A 25,041-nucleotide genomic window follows, 5' to 3' on the forward strand; every position below is an offset into this window, starting at 1 on the left:
TGGGAGTTACATAAAACATAAGACTCAAAGAAGAGCCAGATGATTAAAACTTACATAATAACATCCTGAGCTACAGAAAGGAATAGGTGATTGGGACTTCTGAGGTTGTGGTAGCCACAAGCTATGGGAGGTTAAGGGGAGAAATGTATGGTGCATAAAGATTATCATGTTATGTAGTTTAAAAAAAAAGTCTCTTAGGTAATAAAAGTTGTCTTGCAGCAGCCCTCTTCCTGATACAGATACTTTTGCTAATGTAGATTTCTTTCATACATGCAAATTTTCTTTACAAAAGGGTAGCTTTTCAGAGTTACTCCGGTGTCTGTAGTTTCTCAGAATAACTAGCTAAAAATATGCCAAAGAACTCTATTTTGGTGTGGTATATTCTGGTCTTCTAGAGTCATATTTTGAGGTGGTGTTTTCTGAGCCCTGGCACTGGAGAATCTCATTCTAACATGTCAGTAAATATTGGGGGTTAGCAGGAGCGGCACAGTAATATGAGCAAATAAGATTTTCTCTGACCTACTTATTATTATATACATTTGAAAGCTAAGGAAACAAAGACTGAGAGATGTAAGTAATTTTCCCCATTCATACAGCTTGAAAATAGCAGAGGCAGTTTTTGAAACCATATGCAACACCCAAGCTCAAGCTTCACACACACAGCGATGCTTTCTGCCCCTCCAGTACCTTTTGGTTCAAGAGAGGCCAACTGTTCCTAAAACCATTCCTATCCATGATGCAAGTGACACTGCTGAGTGCTGTGTGGAGAAAAGATAAATAAACTGGAGATTAGTGGAAGTATATTTTCAGCTTTTTCCTCTTCCTCAACTGCTTCCTGTTCCTTGCCCTGCAATTGCTAAAATACTAAGAATGCCTTTCCTAGCCTCATCATAGCTGCTAACGGTTTTCCTTTAGTAATGGGATGCCCCCCAAGGAGTCTTCCCTTCCTGAGGTGCTGACTTATAATTATATTCCTGTATCCTGCTTACTGCTGCCATCAGTGTGTACAAGTGCTGGTACTGTCTCTCTAGGAGTAGTAGTAGTAGCAGCAGCAACAGCAGCTCAAACCAAAACAGTGCCCAATTAACAAGTCTCTTTTCACTTACATTCATCTCACTTGTCTCTTCATGAAGTGTCATGACCTAAAAAATTACAAAACATACACTGGATGATTGTGAAAAACACCAAAAAGGGGAGGGGGAGGGATAGCATTAGGAGATATACCTAATGCTAAATGACATCAACATGGCACGTGTATACATATGTAACAAACCTGCACGTTGTGCACATGTACACTAAAACTTAAAGTATAATAATAAAATTAAAAAAAGAAATAAAAGTATCAATATTGGTAAAATAAATAAATAAATAAATAAAAATAAATAAAAAAAATAAAATGCCCAGTCAAATGTAAGTGATCTTTATCATTTAAGGAATAAAGTAGAAAAATAATTTCCGATTTAGAGAAGGAGAATGTGTGGGTAAGAAGCTAGAATCCTAGGCTGGAGTTCTGAATTTGTCATGTACTCGGTGTGTGATAAAAGCCAGTCACCCGCTCCTTTCTCCTAACCTAAAATGGCTTCTCTTAATGTAATTAGGTTTCTTGCAATGAAAAATGGGAATCAATCCCAATGTCTTCCTTAATATCCTGAAAACATTTTTGTAAGGAGCAAACAGATGAACTGTAAAGAATTATACACATGCACAGTGTGATATGTGGTTGGGCTATAACTATTTTCCAAGAATGTTTTGAAAATAGGAGAATAGTTTTCTTCTTAGTACTAGCCCATGGGCTGTTTTCTTCTAAAAAGTATGAGTCAGGATTGTATCTTGAAATCCTAAATAGAACTTGGGTAAGAAACAGACAACTCAGAGGAATATGAATGACATTAATTCTCGATAAGTACTTGCTTTTTCTCCAAAGATGGCTAATGGTATATTATTACTATTCAAAAGTCTCCTGGGAGAAAAATGCATAGATATTTCTCTGGGTAATTAAAATGAGAGTTGCCAAATAAAGGGGATAACAGAAAGGTAAAGGTAATTCGAAACAAAGCTATTGGAGTGCCTGAGTAGGCAGAAATGTAAGGTAACAGAGGAACCACTTTTACAATAGGCAAAATGTGTTTCTGGCTGGTGTTCTGTTATGTTAATCATGCATCTCTGCCACACCAGGATCGTTGTCCTTTAAAAATATCCTTTGGAGTATGCTTTGCTTTCTCTAAGCCATCATGGAAATCATACACACTTTTATTATTAATACATGTTTTTCTTACTGACAATAGGAGTCAAAAATGCTAGCATATACAAGGCAAATTTTCTCAATGATAATGTGAGTATAGAGCAGATTCTTCTTTTTCATTTTGTCAAAGCACATCTGCATGACACACACCCACACATGCGCGTGAACACACACACACACACGACAAAACATATCCATACCACTGGCAGTAATAACAGTGGCCAGAAGTCCTGCCATATCAGAAGCATATTCACTTTGTAATTCAGCTCTACCCCAATCATTTACATGTTTTTTTTAGGTTAGTTCAGTTGTTTTGAATTGAATTGACTTCGATTCAAATTCAGAATTGAAGTATGAGGAAAATCTGACTTGTTCTAGACTTGAGCTGCCATATACTTATAGGTTACCACCTAATTCCTTCTGGACCTTTTTACTATTCTTAGGCTTAAATTCTGTGACACAGTCAACTACCAAAGACATTTATTGGTGTGAAAGGACTAGATGCATCAGACTTTCCAATGATCAATGACACATGTCCATTAAGTATCACAATTTTTTTAACTAAGAGCGATCAACAACAATTAAACTTGATTTTAATGGACTTTTTAATGTGGTGAATATTCTTTTTTTTTTTTTTTGAGACGGAGTCTTGCTCTGTCGCCCAGGCTGGAGTTCAGTGGCGCAATCTCGGCTCACTGCAAGCTCCGCCTCCCGGGTTCACGCCATTCTCCTGCCTCAGCCTCCAAGTAATGTGGTGAATATTCTTTACTCAATACCTGCTCTCTGTCTAAGCAAAAGAACAACATTTAATAACGCTGGATTTCTGAGTAAACAGAATCATAAGAATATGCTGTAAAATATTATTGGAATGAAAAGTTTTAATCTCAAGATTATAGTTCACACTTAAAAAGAAATTATTATTTCATGTATGTCATTCAAAGATAAAATCTTCTCCAATACAATTATCAGGTGTTTCAATTTGAATTTCAGGTGGAAATATAAGGCCCCATGTACAATACTAAAAACAAAATAAAGTAAAAAAAAAAAAAAGCTATGGTGGTTCCACTATCTATGATCATGTAGAAGCAAGCTGACTTCATTTCCCTTTCTCTCCTGCAAAACCAAATATGAATTCACTCTGCCAAGATTACCACCAACAATATCCTGGAAATAAAATATGAGATGAGACAGTTTTCAAGGCTGTAGATGTAAATTTGGGTTAATATTAGAAACTAATTTATATAATATGTAGCATGAATAGGACAATGGAAAAATATGAAAATGTAGATAATTATTAAAAGGTATTAAACTTTCTATAAAACCAGGAAGATGACAATTTAAAAATGAATCATGTTTAAGTGACTGAAAAATATCTTTCAAGCAGTTGCCACAGTACATGTACTGTGGAAATACTATCAACATTCCTATGCAAGTCGGGAATAAGACAAAAACACATACCAGGACTAAACTTTTTTGGCATTACTCTGAAAGTTACAGCTAACATAAGATATCAGACATCTGGAGACAATATTATTATTAATTGAAGATCATTTGAATATTTACCAAAACAAGATACAACAAAATCAAAGCAAGACAATTCATTGAAAAAGTATGAGAAATCAGAAATAAGACTTCCACTAAGGCAGCAATTCCCAAAGTGTGGTCCCCAGACCAGCAGCGTCAGCAACGCCTGAGCATTGTTAGAATACCAATTTTCATTGTAACTGGGGTAAGATGATAGCTCATTGTAGTTTTGATTTGCATTTCTCTGATGATCAGTGATGTTGAGCACATTTTCGTATGCCTGTTTGCAATGTGTATGTCTTGAACTTATGAACATAAAGAGTAGAAGGATGGTTACCAGAGGCTGGGAAGGGTAGGGTATTGTGGGGGAGGTGTGGATAGTTAATGGGTACAAAAATATAAAGGATGAATACGATCTACTACTTGATAGCACAATAGGGTGACTGTAATAAAGAATAATGTAATTATATGTTTTAAAATAACTTAAAGAATGTAATTGGATCATTTGTAACTCAAAGGATAAATGCTTGAGGGAATGGATACCCCATTCTCCATAATGTTCTTATTTTACACTGCATCCCTGTATCAAAATATCTCCTATTAATATATATGTGATTACCTAATATGTACCCACAAGCATTTAAAAAAAATCTTAAAAATTTTTAAAAAGAATACCAATGTTCAGAATCTACCCCAGGTCTGTTGAATCAGAGACTCTGGGGCTGAGGCCTAGAAAGCCATGACTTAAGAAGCCCCATCATGTGATTAGGGCTCATGTTAATAATTCCAGAACACTGATCTAAAGCAATAGATATAAAAAATGAGAAAAGCCTTCTCTGTTTCCTCAAAATAATCAGTGAAAAATATAATGGAAAATATCTCATTCTCAATGACGTAGTATTGCCAGATTTAACCAAAAGGAAAAAAGTCATTCAGGCAACCCAGTTAAATTTGAATTTCAGAAAATCAATGCATAATTTCAGAAAAACAACTCTACCAATAAAATCAAAATGTAAAATTCCAAGATTAAACATAAGGAATGTGTAGAGCATATATGGAAAAAAAAACTATAAATTTTACTAGAGGAAAGAACAACAAAAAAGACAACAGTTTTTGAGCACTTACTGTGTGCTAGATGCTGTTCAAACTACTTCAAACTGCATTTCAAACTACATGTATTAACTCGTTTAATCCTTTCAGCATTACTTCGAGGTGGGTACAACTTAATAGTTGAGGGAATTTAGTCACAGAGTATTTAAATATCATAGCAAGCTCACATAGATATAAATCTTGTATTAATAAAGATATATTATGGCCTTAGATTATAAGACTAAATGTTGTAAAGATATCCATTCTTCACAAATACATTTATAAATTTAACATGACTCCAGAAAAAAATCAAAATGGAATTTCTATAACTTGACAAAGATGTTAAGGTTCATCTAAACAAATAAATATATTAGACCAGCCAGGACATGTTTGAGAAATAATAAATGCAAAACTTCTGTATCATATTAATAACTAAAGTAAATTGTGATAGTGAGACTTCATAAGAATACAGATACCTATCAATGGAAGAGGATACTATAGAATAGAAAAAACAGGAAGAAATACACCAGAATGTTAGCAGTAGTTTTACATGGTGAGGATTTGTGTAATTTAAGTTATTTTCCATTGCACTTTCCTGGTTTTCAATTTTTTAATGAATGTTTTGTATTTTTGTATCTTATATTTTTATGGAAGAAAAAATGTTTTACCCTAAAGAAAGTAAAACCAGGCCAGGCGCAGTGGCTCACACCTGAAATCTCAGCATTTTGGGAGGCCGAGGCAGGTGGATCTTATTTTTCAAATCAAATGGCCTTGATTTTTTATGTTTTTCCAGGGCCTCTGGGAAGGCCTGGAGTAGAGTGATCCTGATTTTAACCGACTTCTCTGTCTGGGTGTATTACTGGAATCTCAGACTCTCAATAAGTCCAACATATATATCTTGAGCTTTTACTAAATGAGCCAGTATTTGTGCAAAACATGTAACTAACATATATTTTTCTCACTTAAATTATCCGTCAATGTTGCGAGGTATTTGCTCTGTATTAGTCCATTTTTGCATTGCTATGAAGACACATCTGAGACTGGGTAATTTATAAAGAAAAGGGATTTAATTGGCTCACGGTTCTGCAGGCTGTACAGGAAGCACAGTGGCATCTGCTTCTGAGGAGGTCTCAGGGAGCTTTTACTCATGGCAGAAGGCAAAGGGGGAGCCAACACTTCACATGGAAAAAGAAGCAGGAAGAGAGGGTGGAGGTGCTACATATTTTTAAACAACCAGATCTCGTGATAGCTCATTCACTATCATAAGAATATCACCAAGGCGATGGTGGTAAACCATTCAGAAGAAACCACCTCCATGATTCAATCACCTCCCACCAGGACCCACCTCCAATACTGGGGATTACAATCTGACGTGAGATTTGGGCAGGGACACAGATCCAAACCCTATCATGCTCTAATTAGACACTTAAAGATAAAAAACAAACAAACAAATGAAAAGCAGAGGCTCAAGATGCTTAAATAATTTGCCTAAGTTGTGAATGGCAAAATTGGGATTCAGACCCAATCAAGTCCTCAGTGTGATTCCATTCTGCTATCAAAATTGTGCTCTCTCATCTCTGGACCTGCTTCTGTTGATGTATTCTCTCTCTTGACAGATGATACCAATGTTCAGCCTGACCACCAAGTCAGTCTAAACTGCAGTCACCCTCAATTCCTTCTTCCCCCTCCATCTCATCCTCCAAATGCAGTCACTAGATCTTGTTAAGTCTATTGAGATTTTCCAAATTTCTACTCTGCTTACTTCTCTGTTACTTCCATTACTTTTGCTTATGAATTTAATCATTTCTCTGCCCTTGTCTAGACTGTCTAGATTTCTACGTGGTCTTTCTCCCCTACTTTTCATTCTCCACACTGAAGCCGATATATAAATCTTACTTTTCCACTTCATGATCAAAACCCTTCAATAGATTCCAATTACCTAGGGAATTTAAATTCACTAGCCTGGCACCCAAGACCCTTTGTTGTCTAGCCCCTATCAACCTATCTTAGTCTTTTTGGTCTGTTACAACAAAGTACCATAAACTGGGCAGCGTATAAAGAACAGAAATGTATTTCTTATCTGAAAGTTGAAAAGTCCAAGCTCAAAGCACCTTAGATTTGGTTTCTGATGAGAATCCACTTTCTAGCTTGGAGATAACATCTTGTAGGAGTGTCCTCACATGGTAGAAGAAGTGACAGTTCTCTTTGGGGCCTTATTGTATAAGGTCACTAAGCCCATTCATGAAAGCTCCCCCTTCATGACATAATCACCCCCAAAGTTTCCATCTTCTAATACCATTGCCTTGGGTTAGGATTTCAGCATATGAATAGGGGAGAGCACAAACATTCAGACCAAAGTATAGCCTCTGCAACCCCAAGAGGCCCTACTCTCCCATGTGCAACATGGACTTCAGCCATACCAGTCACTTGCAGATCCTTGAATGAACACACCAGATTGTCACTCCTTTTCCATTTACGCATGCAGGAGTATTTCAAATGCACATGTTTTTGACATCCTTCTGTATTAGTTCATTTTCCCACTTTCACACTGCTAATAAAGACATACCCGAGATGAAGTAATTTACAAAGGAAAAAGGTGTAACTGACTCACAGTTCAGCATGGCTGGAGAGGCCTCACAATCACGGTGGAAGATGAAGGAAGAGCAAAGGGATGTCTTACATGGCAGCCAGCCAAAAGAAAATGAGAACCAAGTGAAAGAGGTTCCCATTGTAAAACTATCAGATCTTGTGAGACTTACTCATTACCATGAGAACAGCATAGGGGAAGCCACCCTCATGATTCAATTACCTCCCACCAGGTCCCTCACACAACACGTGGGAATTATGGGAGCTATAATTCAAGATGAGATTTGGGTGGGGACACAGCCAAACCATATCACCTTCCCTGCCCTGTCTTCTTGGAAAATCCTATTTCATTCTTTAAGAGTTAACTCAAATAATAACTTCTTGGAAATTGCTCTAACCTCCTCAGACAAAATAAGACCCACCCTCTCATGTGTTTGCACAGTAGCCACCAGTTTTTTTTTCCTTGCAGAGTATAGTGAAAAGAGAATAGGCTTTCCAACATCTCCTCTCTTTCAAATCACAAGAGTAGGGCCTGCATCCAGAAATTGTTGTTTACTAACTGTAGCATCTTGGGCAAATTATCTCTACATGGGATGTAATGAGACTTCTTAAAAGCAGTTTGACCAAAATGTTGATTCATTGGCTTCTCCACTTTAAGACTAAACATGAATCATTCTTGACTGAATAGGTAGAAAGTTATTTATGTTAGAAGTTTTTTGTTTGTTTATTTTCCAGAGGAGATAGCTGCATTTCTATTAAATTTTCAAGACACTCATCATTCCTGAATCCTTTCTATCTAGCCATTCACATTCCTACCTGTTTTTTTGTTTACAAATGTTTTCTTCTATTTAACAAAATGCATTTACAATCATATTTCTCATAGATTTGTTGCTTTGAAACACTTTAATTAGTACTCATTATTTACCAGACACAAAAAAAGATAGCAATAAGGGCCATAAAATCAAAGAGAAGTACATTTCTCAGGAAGTCTAACGGAGGGAGACTCCAAATTTTTAATCCAATGGATGCTAGTGGAATATTAATGAGCCTAGAGGGTTGTGTTAATATTGATCTAGTCCCATAACTCAATTTCCCATCCCACCTCATGGCTTATAAAAATTCAAGACACATATTAGTTCTCAATTATTCTCTTGGAGATTTTCTTCCAATAACCAAAGCTATCCCCAGGTCAGAGAAGGATTGCTTCAAGAGATATTTCCCTTAATTCGCCAAAGGTAGAGATTCTGGGGACAAGTGAGTCAGTGTCTATCTCCACATCATACCTATGACTTTTATTTTATGTACCAGTGTTTCTCATTAAATTTCATAATTGAGGCATACTGATTTTTCCTTTTAGAATATATTTGGTAAGATGGTGAGTGTCTCCATCTAAAGGTGGGAGTTTCAAAAACACGTCAAATGTTTTCTTATATTTACTAGCTCTGTAATCTCATAAGCATGTGGCAATATCTCAAGTTGAGACTTGATTATTTCCTCTGTGTTCAGACATTTATGGAAAAGGAACAGCACAGTGGTAGAGAACATAAATTTTAGAGTCACTAAGACTTCTATTCAAATTTTAGCTCTGTAGCTATAATGCCCAAGAATTCAGTTTACTTCTCTGAACTTCATCACACAAAAATCTTTAAAGTTTCGGCCGGGTGTGGTTGCTAATGCCTGTAATCCCAGCACTTTGGGAGGCCAAGGCGGGCGGATCACCTGAGGTCGGGAGTTCAAGACCAGCCTGACCAACATGGAGAAACCCCATCTCTACTAAAAATACAAAATTAGCCGGGTGTGGTGGCACATGCCTGTAATCCCAGCTACTTGGGAGGCTGAGGCAGGAGAATCGCTTGAACCCGGGAGGTGGAGGTTGCGGTGAGCTGAGATCACATCATTGCACTCCAGCCTGGGCAACAAGAGCAAAACTCCTCCATCTCAAAAAAAATAATAATAATCTTTAAAGTATCCGCCTACTTCATATTATATTCAATGAGGGTTATGTTATTGCACTCAATGCATGGCTTCATAATAATGACAGTAGCTAATATTTATTGGGGGTTACTATTATGACCTAATGTTTGGAAAACACTGGCCTAACTATTCCATGAGAAGTTGGAAATAAGAAGAGAACAGAAACCCCATCTGGAATGTGTTGCTGAGCAAGGTTGTTCAGGAGACACATGGCATAAATGCTGCTTGTCTGAGATACAATTTCAGAGTGAGATATTTTAGGATTGTAGGAAAGAATATGGGATAGCCTCAGTTTTATAGATAAGGGCTGATTGAAGCTGCTAAAAGGCAAGGTCAAAATATGAAAGGAGATTAAGCCCTGCCCTGTGCCATTGCTCCTTGGATTGTGCACCACTGTTGAGACTTCCCTGAAAGTTAAGTAAACCAGTGTCATGGTAGGCAACATTAAGTAACTGATTCCTTTAGAAAAGTGAATTCCAGCTGTCTAGTAACACGGGTTAGGGAGAGGGTGATTGGCAATCAAGGTCAGGAACAGGAGTAAGTTGAAATCCAGTCCCTTAGGTGAATTACTGCATATGTACAGAGAACAGAAAAAAAAAGCAAAAGCTAATATCCTCAGGATAATTGGACGTGGGTGAGACAGAAGGATGAGCACATATCTGATGGAAAATCATTTGGCCGCAGATTCTCTTCTGAAACATCCTGTGAGGTAAATACTGAAGGCATTGGATCAAATTCTTTCAAGTGTGTATATAGCATGAGGCTGCTGCTGGCTATGCTGTTTACAGAGTAAACCAAGAACAAAGTAGCCAACCCCAGGCCTCTGCCTAGTGCAGAGTTTTGCATGTGAAATGTCTAGTAACATATGAGGCTTGGAGAGGATGTTTGACAGCTGGTGCTTATTGTTTTAGAAGGGACTTACTCTTTCTTGGGTGGTAGGCAGATCTATTAACTTGGAAGGAATATTCCAATTATGTCCTTCAGTTCAGGCTGCTGTTGTAAGGGTTGAAGATCAGGTAGATAAGTTACACAGAAGCCAACTTCAGATTTCATTTTGGTAGCTGGACTTCCCTCTGCTAGATGGAGATATCCCCTAGGAAGAATGAATGGCAGGCAATGAAAAGAAGATGCCTAAAGAAAATGTGAGCATTCATGTTGGAAAGAGAGTCCAATATATTGCTAGAAAGTCTTATGTAGAGAGAAGGGAATGTATCGAGAGTGTAGATTCACAAATAAACACACCCAATGTCTTTCTGCATTTCAGATATTAAGCTTGAAACCTCATATAACAATAAAGGTCGCGATTTCTGTTTTAAACAAGTATACCACCTACAAGTAATCTGAGCTATCAAAAAGCAAGCTAGAAAAGAGTGGCAGAGAAATTCTTCCTCTAGACTTTGTCTTTTGACCAAATTCACAACCATTTAGAGGCAGATGGAACGGCAAACAATGTCTAGTCTCATTTTACACACAGGTGACATGGGGCTTAAGTGAGCACAGCACAGCAGTTATGAGCATGGGCCCAGGAGCCTCATGCAAATCCCAGGTCCAAACCTCACAAACTGTGTGAGCTTGGGAATGCCCTATGAGTTTCCTGATCTTTATCTCTCAGGTGGGTCAAATGAGCTGGAGTCTGATGCAGTGCCTGACAGGGAAAGGTGGCAGGTGCCTGTCGACAGGGATCTAGCTGTCAGTCTTTGTTTCCTCAGCGAAGCGCTGCATTCTGGAGTTCCCGAGTCTGTGTTCTTGCCTCTCCCCTGAACGTCCAGGAACAACAAGCAACTCCCCAGCTTCCTTCCTGAGGCCAGATTGAGGCACTGCTGCCTGTGCCACAGTCAGCAAGTGACCAGGGAGCAGTGCCGGATGGCCTCTGCATGGGAGAATAACCTCGCCCGGCACTGGAATGCAGGACTTCAATGAGCCACAGTGAGGGACTTGAGTGTAAAAGGAGAGGCAGATGAGTCTCGGCAATCTGAGGCAGAAACTATCCCTAGAGGGGGAGTTAGTTGTCCAAGTCCCATGAGAGAAAAGTGACAATATGCCAGGCGATAGCATGGCAAGGTAACAGTGGGGAAGATGGAGGGCAGCAGTGTATTGGGGTACAGGACGTGGTGGGTGCATGGAGAAGTGAGGTTTCAATCCACTCCGCTTCAACCACACTGGACTCCTTACTGTCCCTGGATCATGCCAGGCTCAGTCTCTAATTAGGGCCTTTGCACTGGCTGTTTCTTCATCCTGGGATCATTCTTCCCTATACATCCATGGCACTGAGCCTCTTTCAAGTCAAATGCCACCTTTTCATTGAGGCCTATACTGGCCACCCTTTTTGTTTTGTTTTGTTTCTTTTTTTAAATTTTACTTTAAGTTCTGGGATAAATGTACAGAATGTGCAGGTTTGTTTTCATACACATAGAACGTACACACATGCATGTGTATATAGCAAAGCAGAATATGTCATTGTAAACTTTGATATTCCATTGTTAGTAATGTTAATTGTGTCACAAGAATGACATACTCCAATAATTTAGAACCACTGCCATTCTCCAGTGCATAGAGAAACAAATTAAGCATGCATCTCTATTCTCTAGAAGCTCATAGTCCACCGAGGGAAACACAGACATTAATATTAAAGCCAATGCAAGCAAGAATGTACTCAGTGCTACACTAGACCTACAAACAGAGCCTTGTGAAAAAAGAATAGATGAATCCTGACTTTAAATATCTGAAAAGGCTTACTAGAGGAGGTAGGATTTTAATTAGGACTTGGTAAATGTGTAGGAACTTGAAAGGTAGATAGATGATGTTATCAACTTCTTTGTATGCCTGTCTTACTTTCCAGGTTGGACAAAAGGCATATCTGAGTTTCAATGTCATGGAAACATTTTTCATTGAGGGAACACTGGACTAAAGTTTCAGACAGGCGTGATTCAGAGGTACTGACATTGGAATGATCAAATTTCCTTATATATTTTTTACTTTTTTTTCTTTGTTGTTGTTTGTTTTGCCCACTTTCCCTTAGAATTGGACAGAAGCCAGGGATTCTGAGTGGAAGCACTTTCTAGGACTCAAAGTTGCACAGGTGGTTGGCTTTTTATTTGTCATGAACCTCCTGGTGTTTGAACATAACAAACAGGGTGCAGGAGCACAAGAAACCTCCCAGGAGTTTATATACATGAGTTTATGTCTAAAGATATTGTACCTTAGATTCTCTGTAAGTAACAATAAATGAATGTAATGTGGTAGAATCAAATAGAAAAAACATGCTGCCCAGTCACCCTGTTTGATGAAAGTTTTGGAAGACCTAAAGATGTTTCTGTGACTAGATTACATTATAGGTCAAAGAAATATAACTCTAAGATTCTACCTATCTATTATTATAACTGCCTATGACTAATTATACCCATAACTATTTATAATTATATATATATTTGTCCATGAGGAAATACACCCATTGTCAATAATAATTAGTCAAATCTATAGCTAATCAAAACCTCAATTCTTGACTTCTGTGTACTCACAGGCTCAACACCACGTGGAAGCTGCCAAGGCTTGTGGCTTCCACCCTCTGAAGCAACAGCCCAAGCTGTACCTTGGCACATTTTAGTCATGGCTGGAGTGGCTGAGACACAGGGCACAAAGTCCATAGGCTGTACACAGCATGGGGACCCTGAGCTCAGCCCATGAAACCACTTTTTCCTCCCAAGCCTCCAGGCCTGTGATGGAAGGGGCTGCCATGAAACCTCTGACATGCCCTGGAGATCTTTTCCCCATTGTCCTGAGGATTAACATTTGGCTCCTTTTTCTTATGCAAATTTCTGCAGCCAGCTTGGATTTCTCCTCAGAAAATGGGATTTTCTTTTTTATTGCAATATCAGGCTGCAAATTTTCTGAACTTTTATGCTCTGCTTCCCTTATAAAATTGAATGCCTTAACAGCACCAAAGTCATCTCTTGAATGTTTTGCTGCTTAGAAATTTCTTCTGCCAGATATCATAAATAGTCTCTCTCAAGTTCAAAGTTCCACACATCTCTAGGGCAGGTGCAAAATGCCACAGTGTCTTTGCTAAAACATAACAAGAGTCACCTTTGCTCCAGTTCCCACCAAGTTCCTCATCTCCATCTGAAACCAACTCAGCCTGGGCTTTATTGTCCATATCACTATCAGCATTTTGGGCAAAGCCATTCAACAAGTCTCTAGGAAGTTCCAAACATTCCCACATTTTCCTGTCTTCTTCTGAGCCCTCCAAACTGTTCCAACCTCTGCCTGTTATCCAGTTCCAAAGTTACTTCCACATTTTCAGGTATGTTTTCAGCAGCCCCCGACTCTACTGGTACCAATTTACTGTATTAGTCCTTATTCACACTGCTGATAAAGACATACTTGAGACTGAGTAATTTATACAGGGTTTAATGGACTTACAGTTTCATGTGGCTTGGGAGGCCTCACAATCGTGGTGGAAGGCAAGGAGAAGCATCTTATGTGGATGACAGCAGGCAAAGAGAGAGCTTGTGCAGGAGACTTCCATTTTTAAAACCATCAGATCTTGTGAGACCCATTCACTATCACAAGAACAGCATGGGAAAGACCAGCCCCCATGATTCAGTCATTTCCCACTGGGTCCCTCCCACAACACATGAGAATTATGTGATCTACAAGATGAGATTTAGGTGGGGACACAGAGCCAAACCACATCATTGAGCCTCTGTGACATGTAGCGGCCCTACAGGGAACTGCCAACAAAATTAGTTTTAAAAAGGCTTGTCCAGGAAGCACACATGGGAGCTGGTCACTTTGCTCTTTCAGCCCTCCTAGAGGTGCTTAGACCTCTGGAGAGAGACACTGAGACAGGTAAGAGGGCAGAAATGACTAAGAGGTAACACACTGTGGAGTCCCACAACCAGCTTTAACCCACTCCACAAAAAGCCTAGGCCACAGCTCAGTTCCTCCTTTTAAGAAAGAAAAGTGGGAAACAAATAATCTACGAATGAGGAGAAAACAAGGAGAATGTTTCCCTTTTGGGCACCCTGTTGCTTTTATGGTTCTACTTGCTAGAATTTGTGTTAGATGGAAATAATGATCTTTGTGCACATTTACACCAAGAAAAAAGAGTCCTAAGGTCGACCCACAAACTATAGAGTTCCTAAGTTCTCTTTTTCTCTATTTTCTTTTCTGCCTGCTTTAAAGTTGCTGTTGGCTTTCTACTTAGATACAATCCACTATTTGCATCCAACCACTTCTTCCTGTTACTATTTTGCAAGCCAATGAGTTTGTATTAATATCTCATGACTAGAGTTCTGAAGTAAAAGCTATAGGATCTTTGGTTGTATGAGTATGTATGCGTGTGTTTATGTATATATACATGTATTTCATTGCATTTTGGCCAGAAGGTACAAATTTGGCTTAAAGAGTTGTCTTGGTCAGTTTTCATACTGCTGTAAAGAACTTCACAGAAACTGGATAATTTATAAAGGAAAGAGGTTTAATTGACTCACAGTTCCATATGGCTGGGGTGGCCTCAGGAAAATTACAATCATGGTGGAAGGTGAAAAGGAAACAGGCACCTTCTTCACAAGGTGGCAGGAGAGAGAAGTGAGTGTGGGAGAAAAATACTGCCACTTTTAAAACCATGAGATCTCGTGATAACTCTCTATCATGAGAATAGCATGGAGGAATCTGCCCCCATAATCCAATCATCTCCCTCCAGGTCTCTCCCTAGACAAAGAGGATTATGGGTATTATAATTCAAGGTGAGATTTGGGTGGAGACACAAGGCCTAACCATATTGTTCCATTCCTAGCCCCTCCCAAATCTCATGTCCTCACATTTCAAAACTTATCATGCCTTCCCAACAGCCCCTCAAAGTCTTAACTCATTCCAGCATTAACTTAAAAGTCCAAGTCCAAAATCTCATCTGAGACAAGTTCCTTCCACCTATGATCCTGTAAAATAAAATAAAAGAAAAAAACAGTAAGTTACATCCAAGAAACAAAGAGGGTACAGGCATTGGGTAAATGCTTCCATTCCAAATGGGAGAAATTTGTCAAAACAAAGGGGCCACAGACCTCAAGGAAGTCCAAAATCCAACAGGGCAGTCATTAAATCTTAAAGCTCCAAAATAATCTTCTTTGACTCCATGTCTTACATACAGGGCATGCTAATGCAAGGGGTAGACTTGCACAGCCTTGATCAGCTCTGTCTCTGTGGCTCTACATGGTACAGCCTCCATCCCTGGCTGCTTTCATGGCTGGTGTTGAGTGTCTGCAGCTTTTCCTAGCACACGGTGCAAATATCAGTGGATTTACCATTTTGGGGTCTGGAACAGGTTTGCCCTTTTCTCACAGCTCTACTAGGCAATGCCGCTGTGGGGACTCTGTGTGGGGGCTCTAACCTCACATTTCTCTTCTGCACCACCCTAGAAGAGGTTCTCCATGAGAGCTCTGCCTCCACAGCAGACTTCTGCCTGGAAATCCAGGTGTGTCCATATATCCTCTGATACCTAGGAGGTTCTCAAACCTCAATTCTTGTTTTCTGTGCACCCGCAGGCTCAACACTACATAGAGGGCCACCAAGGCTTGGAGTTTGCACCCTCTGAAGCAATTGACCCAGCTGTACTTTGGCACCTTTTAGCCACAGCTGGAGCTGGAGGAGCTAGGATGCAGGACACCAAGTCATGAGGCTGCACAGAGCAGGGGGTCCCTGGGCTCGACTCACAAAACCATTTTTTGCCTCCTAGGCCTCAGTGCCTGTGGTAGGAGTGGCTGCTGCCAAGACCTCTGACATGCCCTGGAGACATTTTCCCCCATTGTCTTGGCAATTTACATTTGGCTTCTGGTTACTCATGCAAATTTCTGCAGCAGGCTTAAATTTCTCCCTAGAAAATAGGTTTTTCTTTTCTATCACATAATCAGGCTGCAAACTTTTCAAACTTTTATGCTCTGCTTCCTTTTCGAACATAAGTCCCAATTTCAGATCATGTCTCTCAAGTTCTAAGTTCCATAGGTCTCTAGGGCAAGGGCAAAATGCCACCAGTCTCTTTGCTAAAGCACAACAAGAGTGACCTTTGCTTCGGTTCTCAAGAAATTCCTCATCTCGGTCTGAGACTACCCCAGCCTGGACTTTATTGTCCACATCATTATCAGCATTTTAGTCAAAACCATTCAAGAAGTTTATAGGAAGTTCCAAACTTTCCCACATCTTCCTATCTTCTTTTGAGCCCTCCAAACTGTTTCATCCTCTGACTGTTACCCAGTTCCAATGTAACTTCCACATTTTCACGTTATCTTATCTTTATAGCAGTACCCCACTCTCTGCAGTACCAGTTTACTTTATTAGTCAATTTTCACACTGCTATAAAGAACTTCCCTGAGACTGGGTAGTTTATGAAGGAAAGAGGTTTAATTGACTCACAGTTCCATATGGCTGAGGAGGCCTCAGAAAACTTACAATCATGGTGAAAGGCAAAGGGGAAGCAGGCACCTTCTTCACAAGGTGGCAGGAGAGAGAAGTAAGAGTACAGGAAAAAACTGCCACTTTTGAAACCACTGGATCTCGTGAGAATTCACTCACTATCATGAGAACAGCATGGGGGAAACCATCCCCGTGATCCAATAACTTTTCTCCCTCAGCACATCAGGACTACAGTTCCCTTCCTTGACATGTGGGTATTACAATTCGATGTGAGATTTGGGTGGAGACACAGGGCCAAACCACATCAAGAGTACTCATAAATTAAATAATAAACCCGAATGCTCTTCAAGTTCATGTGATGTAAGTAAAAGTTTTAATAAGCTGGCCTTAAAATTATTGGTAAAGTAATACTAGAAATGTCCCAAGAATTTTCAGTGTACATTTTTGTTTGTATTTATTGATCAAGCAATTTCATACTTACTCCTGCCAAACACTACAAGTATCAAAATTTGGCATAAGAGATACAAAAACTATAGACCAAGCCCAAAACAGAAGGATATTTGCTTGTGTAATTTTTGATAAATAAGACATTAATATTGGTTTAATGAAAATAGTTAAATATTGAATTATTCTGTAAAACAACCATATATTTAATCTTAAGGTTGCTACATAGGTAAACACCTGAAATTCACAGGCTATAAAATGGGTGACAGTGAAGTAACTGTAACCACCCAATGAGTTCACCTTTCCCACTGCCTAGAAAGGGCTGATTTATCAAGACAGGGGAATTACAATAGAGAAGAGTAATTCATGCAGAGCCACTGTGCAGTACACCTGAGTTTTATTATTACTAAAATCAGTATCCTCAAGAATTTGGGGATCAGAGTTTTTATGGACACTTTAGTGTGCAGGGGGTGTCCAGTGAATCAGGAGTTCTGATTGGTTGGGTCAGAGATGAAATCATAGAAAGTAGAAACTATCCTACACTGATTCAAGACCAGATGAACGAGATCATTGATCTGGGAGGTGCCAGTAGGTCCATGGAGTGCAGAATCTGTAAAATATCTCAAGAACTGATCTTACATTTTAGAATAGTGATATTATCCCCAAGAACAGTTTGGGGAGATTTAGAATCTCACGGCCTCCAGTGGCATGACTCCTAAACCATGATTTCTAATCTTGTGGCTTTAGGCAGTCTAGTCCCCAGGCAGGAAGAGGGTTTGTTTTTGGAAAGGACAGTTATCATCTTTGTTTTAAAGCAAAAGTATAAACTAAGTTCCTTCCGAAGTTAGTTTGACCTATGCCCAGAAATAAAAGACAGCCTCGTGGTTAGAAGCAAGATAGAGTCCATTAGGTCAAATTTATTTCACTGTCTCAGTTTTGCGTGGCATTTTCATAACATAAATAATGACTATTATAGTTTTCATAAACAATCTAAGCTATTAAAATAATTCAGTAAATGTAATGGGATAAATACTTGTAGACAAACTTGTCCTAATTTAGAATCTAAAGTGATATTAAGTTAAATAATGGATATTTCATTACTTGGATATTTTCCAATAAAATATATTGTAGAAAACCGTTGTTTCTAAAAGAATGTGTGTCCTTTTTAAAAGGTGAATAACTCTTGTCTAATTCAAAGCTTATTTAAAGGTTATGTGTAAAACAAGGTAAAAGGAACCAAGAAATAAGAGAGATACAGAGAAAATTATGGAAATAAAGAAGTATTTTTGGTAAGAAAGCTTAAAAAAATATTTTATATGACAAAGAATCTCGTATGGTAAATTTTGTCCTAGAAGAAAATGACTGGTTGTTTAAGAAAGAGAGATGTTCAGGACCAACCAAAAAATCCAAGCATGTCACAAATGATCTGTATAAGTCATAATAAGAACATTTATTGAAAATACTTTTATATGATTGAATTGTCTAGAATTAAAGGAAAATTATAATGGTCTTTCTAGAGATTGGGTTTGATTAAAAAACTTATGCACTAAAGAATTGGTTCGAACTATGAAATTTTCTAAGATGTTGCTTTAATCTTAATAAATTAAAAGACAATGTACTTTTTTAAATGCAAAGTTCAACTTTTATTAAGTCTCACTATTTTCAACTTTCTCTCCCATTTTAAAAGGCCTGAAATGATAACTCTATTTTTTAACTCATTTTTAGCTCCTGGAATTTTTTTCCTTTCAGGTTCTAACTGTTGTGGCCTAATGCTAAAAAACAAACAAACAACAAAATTATATCTTAAAAGTTTAAAGAAAATGTTTCCTTCCAACATCATATTCTCTACAGGGAACAGTAGTAACACTGCAGAAGGTCTTTTCTTTTGCCTTTTGGTAACTGGCCTAATAAACAGATCTTACACTCTATCAAAATAATTGCTATGCTTTTACTAAGTTTGACTTGCTTAGAAATAACTGAAATAAAAAAATACATAAGTTTATTACATCCATGTAACTTTCTGTTTGTGCTTTTAAAGTCTTTGTGCCATTAAGTTACAGGGCTTTGACTCTTGAGTCTAAAAAGTACATTATGTCCTTCTAAATCTTAAACTGACAGCAGTTAAAGCCTCATCTTCATACCCAGTAGAAGATGCCAATCAAAATAAACTGCATTCATGAGACACAGGGCCAGAAATTAAAGCTATTCAACTCCTGAAAGCCCAGGGACTATCATGGAAGAGGTGGGTTCATGAGATTGTAAGGGCCAATTTTGAGAAATAAAATAAGTTCAGTTTCTCTATAAATTAACCATTAATGTTGAAGGCACACTGATGCAAGACAACCATATGGACTTCAGAGTAATATGGCCTATATCAATTTTCCAGGATTGTTCTTTCTTTGTTTTTGTTTTTCTCCCTTCCTCCCCTTATTTTCTCTTTATAGGATGTGAGACTTCACATCCTGCTAAAAATGAGCTTTCCTAATAATGTGGGGCCTACCTGTTAAGGAAAAAAAACATCTGAGCCATGAGAGATCAGATGAAACCTGAGAGCAGAGACACATTTTATTCTAAAATGCTTTCTCTGATAGATTTTAAAAAGAAAAGAGGGGAAATGTGAAAGGAAAATCTTGGGACCCCAAAATCACTAAGGCAAAGGGAAAAATCAAGCTTGGAGCTGCTTAAGGCAAACCTGCCTCTGATTTTATTCTTAAAAAAGATAGCTACTAAGATTTTTTTTTAAAAGGCTACATACCACCCTCACAGGGAATTTCCATGTGTACAAAGGACAGGCAGAACTCAAAGTCATCCTTCTGCTCACTGAGATAAATTCATATCTGGTTGTCTCCTTTGGAAAGGCTAATCAAAAACTCAAAGGAATGCAACCATTTGTCTCTTACCTACCGATGGCCAGAAAGCCCCCTCACTGTTTTGAGTTGTCCCACCTTTCCAGAAGGAATCAATGTATATCTTACATATATTTGATTGTTGATGTCTCATGTCTGCCTTAAATGTATGAAACGAAGTTGTGTCCTGACCACCTTGGGCACAGGTCATTAGTACCTCCTGAGGCTGTGTCACAAGCACACATCCTTAACATTAGCAAAATAAACTTCCTAAATTGACTGAGACCTGTCTCAGATATTTGGGGTTCACAGTTCCCTCCTCCATCTTCAACGCCAACAATGGTGAGCTGAATCCCTCTCATGACGTCATCTCTCAGATTCTCTTTCTTTTAGGGACCTATGGAACTACATGGGGTCTACCAGATAATCTGGGATAATTTCCTCATCTCTTATAGTTCTTAAATTAATTGCATCTGCAATTCCTCTTCTGATATGTAAGGTAACATTCACAGGCTTTGGGGATTAGGGCATGGAAATATTTGGGTGGACATTATTCTGAGTACCACAGGTTCATATTACCTTACAGATGAAAAACTGGGGCTCAAAGAAGTTTAGCAATTTGCCCAAGTGGTAAATATTGAGGCTTCAATTCAATCCTAGTCTGGCCTCTAGAGATGCTATAGTAATCAGTTCAAGGTGAGAGTACAGTGAGAGAACCATAATTCTGCCCACTGATTTCTCATTCTCCCTCTGTTCCTGATTCTCTTTGCAACCATTAATAGTTACTTGTTTCCATTAGATTTTATTGTATCTCACCATTACAACTGAATGTGAATTTCACTCTAGCAGGACTTCAAAGATTTTGGTAAGCCCAGAATGGTTCCTGAGGGATATTTTCAATTCCAAGCAGATCTAGACAGGTGCAAAACACCTGTGCCTGTTTGGGGGATTCAGAATAGATTGCCAACTTCACAAATATCTAAAAGACTAGGAAAAGAAAAACAGGAACATAGGCTCTGGCTCTGAGTTTGCTGAAGTTCTCAGATACTGTTATCAGCTTTCTTGGTCTTTGACAGTACCCCAAGATCCATGTCAGAGCATGAAAGCAGAGGACAGAAGTCTAGAAAACCCTTATCTAGTGCAGTATTTTTAAAAATATGTATTATTCTTTACATGTATCTCTCTACTTAGTATTCTTCAGAGTCTCTTCACCAGCCAGGTTACAAACTCTTGAGTGTCTTCTGGAATTAAAATATCTGTGTATTTTAGAACAATAAAGGAAAAACTGAACATCCATATCTCGAAACATAGTATTTGCTTAATGAAGGTTAGTCTTTCTCTGAGTCTCGGGACAGTCTTCTCTGTGTCTCAACAACTGCATTTTCTGGAGGTCAGTCATCATTATAAATTCAAAGTGACTTTTATAAAAACTCAAGAACAAACTCAGAAATTAGTGCACATGTAATTCATGTATTTACTTGAACACAAGTAGCATAACAATGACTAGTGATGTGTAACTCCAGAGAGTTCAGTACTACATAGTTGTTAGCAATTTATACAGTTGAACAAATGTAAGTAGAAATTAATCATACACTATTTATGCAGATAATCTATCCCAGGCCTCCTTTTCCGCCTTTACTATAGGGCTTAAGATGTGCAGCCTCTCAAATCCGAAGACGTTTAAATGATTTAACTGAATACCTATTTAAGCCCACAGTAGAAATAAACCTATTTAACCCTAAAAACTGGTGGAGGAACTATAGTAACTATAGTTAACATATGTGTTATGGACTACCTGCATATTGAAGCATATGCTTTCAAAATAATTATCTATAAAACAAATCTGATTGTTTCATTGGTTCTCACGATAACATCAGTGAAGTGTTCTCTGGGGAAATGAACCAACTGGTGAATGATTTCTTTGGTTTTGTTTTATTTGATGAAGAAGGCATGGTCCCAATCTAGTACTTTATTTTTTATTTGCAATGTTTTTAGAATTGGCAATATTGCACTAAAAATTGCAACACTACACTAAAAAACATAGTATATGCATCCTTCGGCATCTTCTCTTGCCCCTTTCTGTAAGAAAGGGACTAAAATTTGTATCAGTCATTGTTGATTCTTTTATTAGCATGGGAGGAAGAAGAGGTTGAAATAATTGATTGAATAAATGATTGGCTAAAATCAAGTACAGTATATGGATTTCAGCTAATTGGTTTTTTACCTCATTTAAATACTCTCTGCAAGATAACCTAATACCTCCCATATATAAGAATTGCTTGTGTAAAATTGAAAACCACATGGAAAACTCACTGATCGATGTGTGTTTTATTATGTAATATTTTCATCTAACTATAAAATAAAATGTATGGGAGAAAGCTTGACACATAAAATTTCTTTTGAACATAAAAGCAAGAAATATAAAGAATGTTCCCCTAATATAAAGGCTTTCTGCTTTTGCTTTTTATCTTAGTATAATGATGGAATAAATTGCAGCTAGAGAGGTGAAGATGAAAGTGAACTAACCCATAAACGAGGAGTTGTAACATCAGAAGGACTGTTGCAGATTACCATGCCCCCTAGAGTCTGCCAAAGGAAAATGCAGTGCCTGGGTAAGTGTCCTGCATATATTCATATGCCAATTTCTCGATAACGATTTTCCCAGATTTTAATACTGGTGTAGAATAAAAATCCTTTTTTTTTTTTTCAAATAGAGTCATGAAATATTGGAAGTCACAATTAGCATGCAGGATAAGTTGATAGCTAAAATAATCATAGTCTTTTAGTTTAAATTCTTCCATTTGAAAAAGTATTTAGCCCTGAATCATAAAAACTTTTAAAGACATAGAGAAATAGAAGCCAAGGGCTCCCCACACTTTTCCATTATATAATGCAGCTATCTTTTAAATTTGCTTTCTTCTTAACTAGAAGGTCTAGTATGGCATTCAATTTAAGAAGTAATTGGCTTTCTTTTCCTAAGCTTTTTACAAACGAAAACCTGTGAACAATGGAGTTTCCTAAAGATGGAGTTAGTGAGTGTTCAACACATGTTTTTTGATAAGTGAATGCACTGGTCTAGGCTCTGGGCTAGAAACTAAGTACACAAATGGATATACTAGCATAATTTTCATTTTTAAGGAATGTATATGATAGTGGGGAGAGAAGGCACATAAGACATAAGCAGATAACTGTAATTTCTAATGTTTCAATAAAGACACAAGGTAGATGTCTGCAGCACAGAGGAGAAGTACTTTTTTTTCTTTTCTTTTTTTTTTTTCTGGAGACGGAGTCTCGCTGTATTTCCCAGGCTGGAGTGCAGTGGTTTGATCTCGGCTCACTGCAACCTCTGCCTCTCGTGTTCCAGTTCTCCTGCCTCAGCCTCCCAAGTAGCTGGGAGTACAGGCATGCCCCACCACGCCTGGCTAATTTTTGTATTTTTAGTAGAGATGGGGTTTCACCATATTGGCCAGGCTTGTTTCAAACTCCTGACTTCAAGTGACCCACCCGCCTAAGCCTCGCAGAGTGCTGGGATTACGAGCGTGAGCCACCGCACCTGGTTGAGAAGTACTTATCCTTGATTTAAACTGAAAAATTAGTGGTTTCTAATGAAATTAGAGTAAGTCACATTGTTAAAGTATGTTAGAAATTAGATATTTTCTTTTAAAGTATCTAGTTGTAAGTAGTCTTTCTCTTGGTAAAAGTTGAGTTTAAGAGTTTTAAAATAAAACTAAGGATATGAATTATATTACTACTGCTCTTAGTTGACTTCTAAATAGTATCTATATCAAGCTAAACAGGTATAACAAGTGTATATTGTTGTTGTTGTTGTTGTTTGATACGTGTATAGATTTGATTTGTTTTTGTGAGCACTGTTGACCCCAACTCATTCAAGTATCCAATCATGGTGATTTTATTAATATACTAATATATACTTATTAATATACTCACTGGTGAGCTGACTTATATAACTTTCCAGCCAGAAAACAGAGTGACTTGCTTTTCTTACACTATTTTCTTTTTACTGTCTTCGCTTTTCTGTTCATATTCTTTGATTCACATCTTACCACCCTGGTAACTCATGAGACACTCATCAGTATCCAGGAAAGGATATTCTACTTCCTCTCTTCCAAAACGCTCAAAGTTTGAGTGTCCCAGAGCTTAGTTCTTTATTCACTTCTTTTTGCTTTCTGCACTGACGACCTAGGGGATTGCAGATTCATAGATTTAACTGTTCTCTATATGCTACTGCCTTTCAAATTTGACGTATCTTTTGAACACGTATTCCTACGTGCAATTTCCTACTTGACATTTCCTCTTGTCGAAAAATGAACTCTGAGTTATTTCCCCCAGTACTGTTTCTTCACCTTAATAAATGGTATCACCATTCACCCAGTTTCTCAGGACAAATGTGTTGCCATCCTTTATTACTTTCCTCAGCACCACCACCACTATCCAGTGCATCAGCAGATTTTGTTGGCTCTAACATCAAAATATATTCCAAAGTATATTGTGTTATTGAAGATGATAAACTGATTGTAAATGTATCATTTCTATAACCATTTCTACTGCCTGCTCACTAGTAGCAGCAAACATCCTGTTTTCCCTTGACTATTGTAATAATCCACACTGAATACTTTCTTCATGTTAGTTCAGTCTTTGGAGGCAAGGAGTTGTAAGTCTGATAATTTTAATTGTGAAATGAGTGTTCAAGGTGGAATGGAGGCCGAGAAAATTGGAAGTGAGAAGGTCAAGTAGTTAAGAGTCCAGGGTGTAGTAGTGTCATCTATATGGATTTCGAAATAGCCAAATTGATGATAATCATATGATTAGAGAGCAACATAGAGAATAAGGTGCTAAAATCTAGAACATGAATGAGAGGGAAAACCTTTGGTCCCATGTATTTGCACTTGCTCTACTTCCCTCATAACT

The sequence above is a fragment of the Hylobates moloch genome, unplaced genomic scaffold (assembly GCF_009828535.3).
Source record: "Hylobates moloch isolate HMO894 unplaced genomic scaffold, HMol_V3 SCAFFOLD_7, whole genome shotgun sequence".
Taxonomy (NCBI): Eukaryota; Metazoa; Chordata; class Mammalia; order Primates; family Hylobatidae; genus Hylobates; species Hylobates moloch.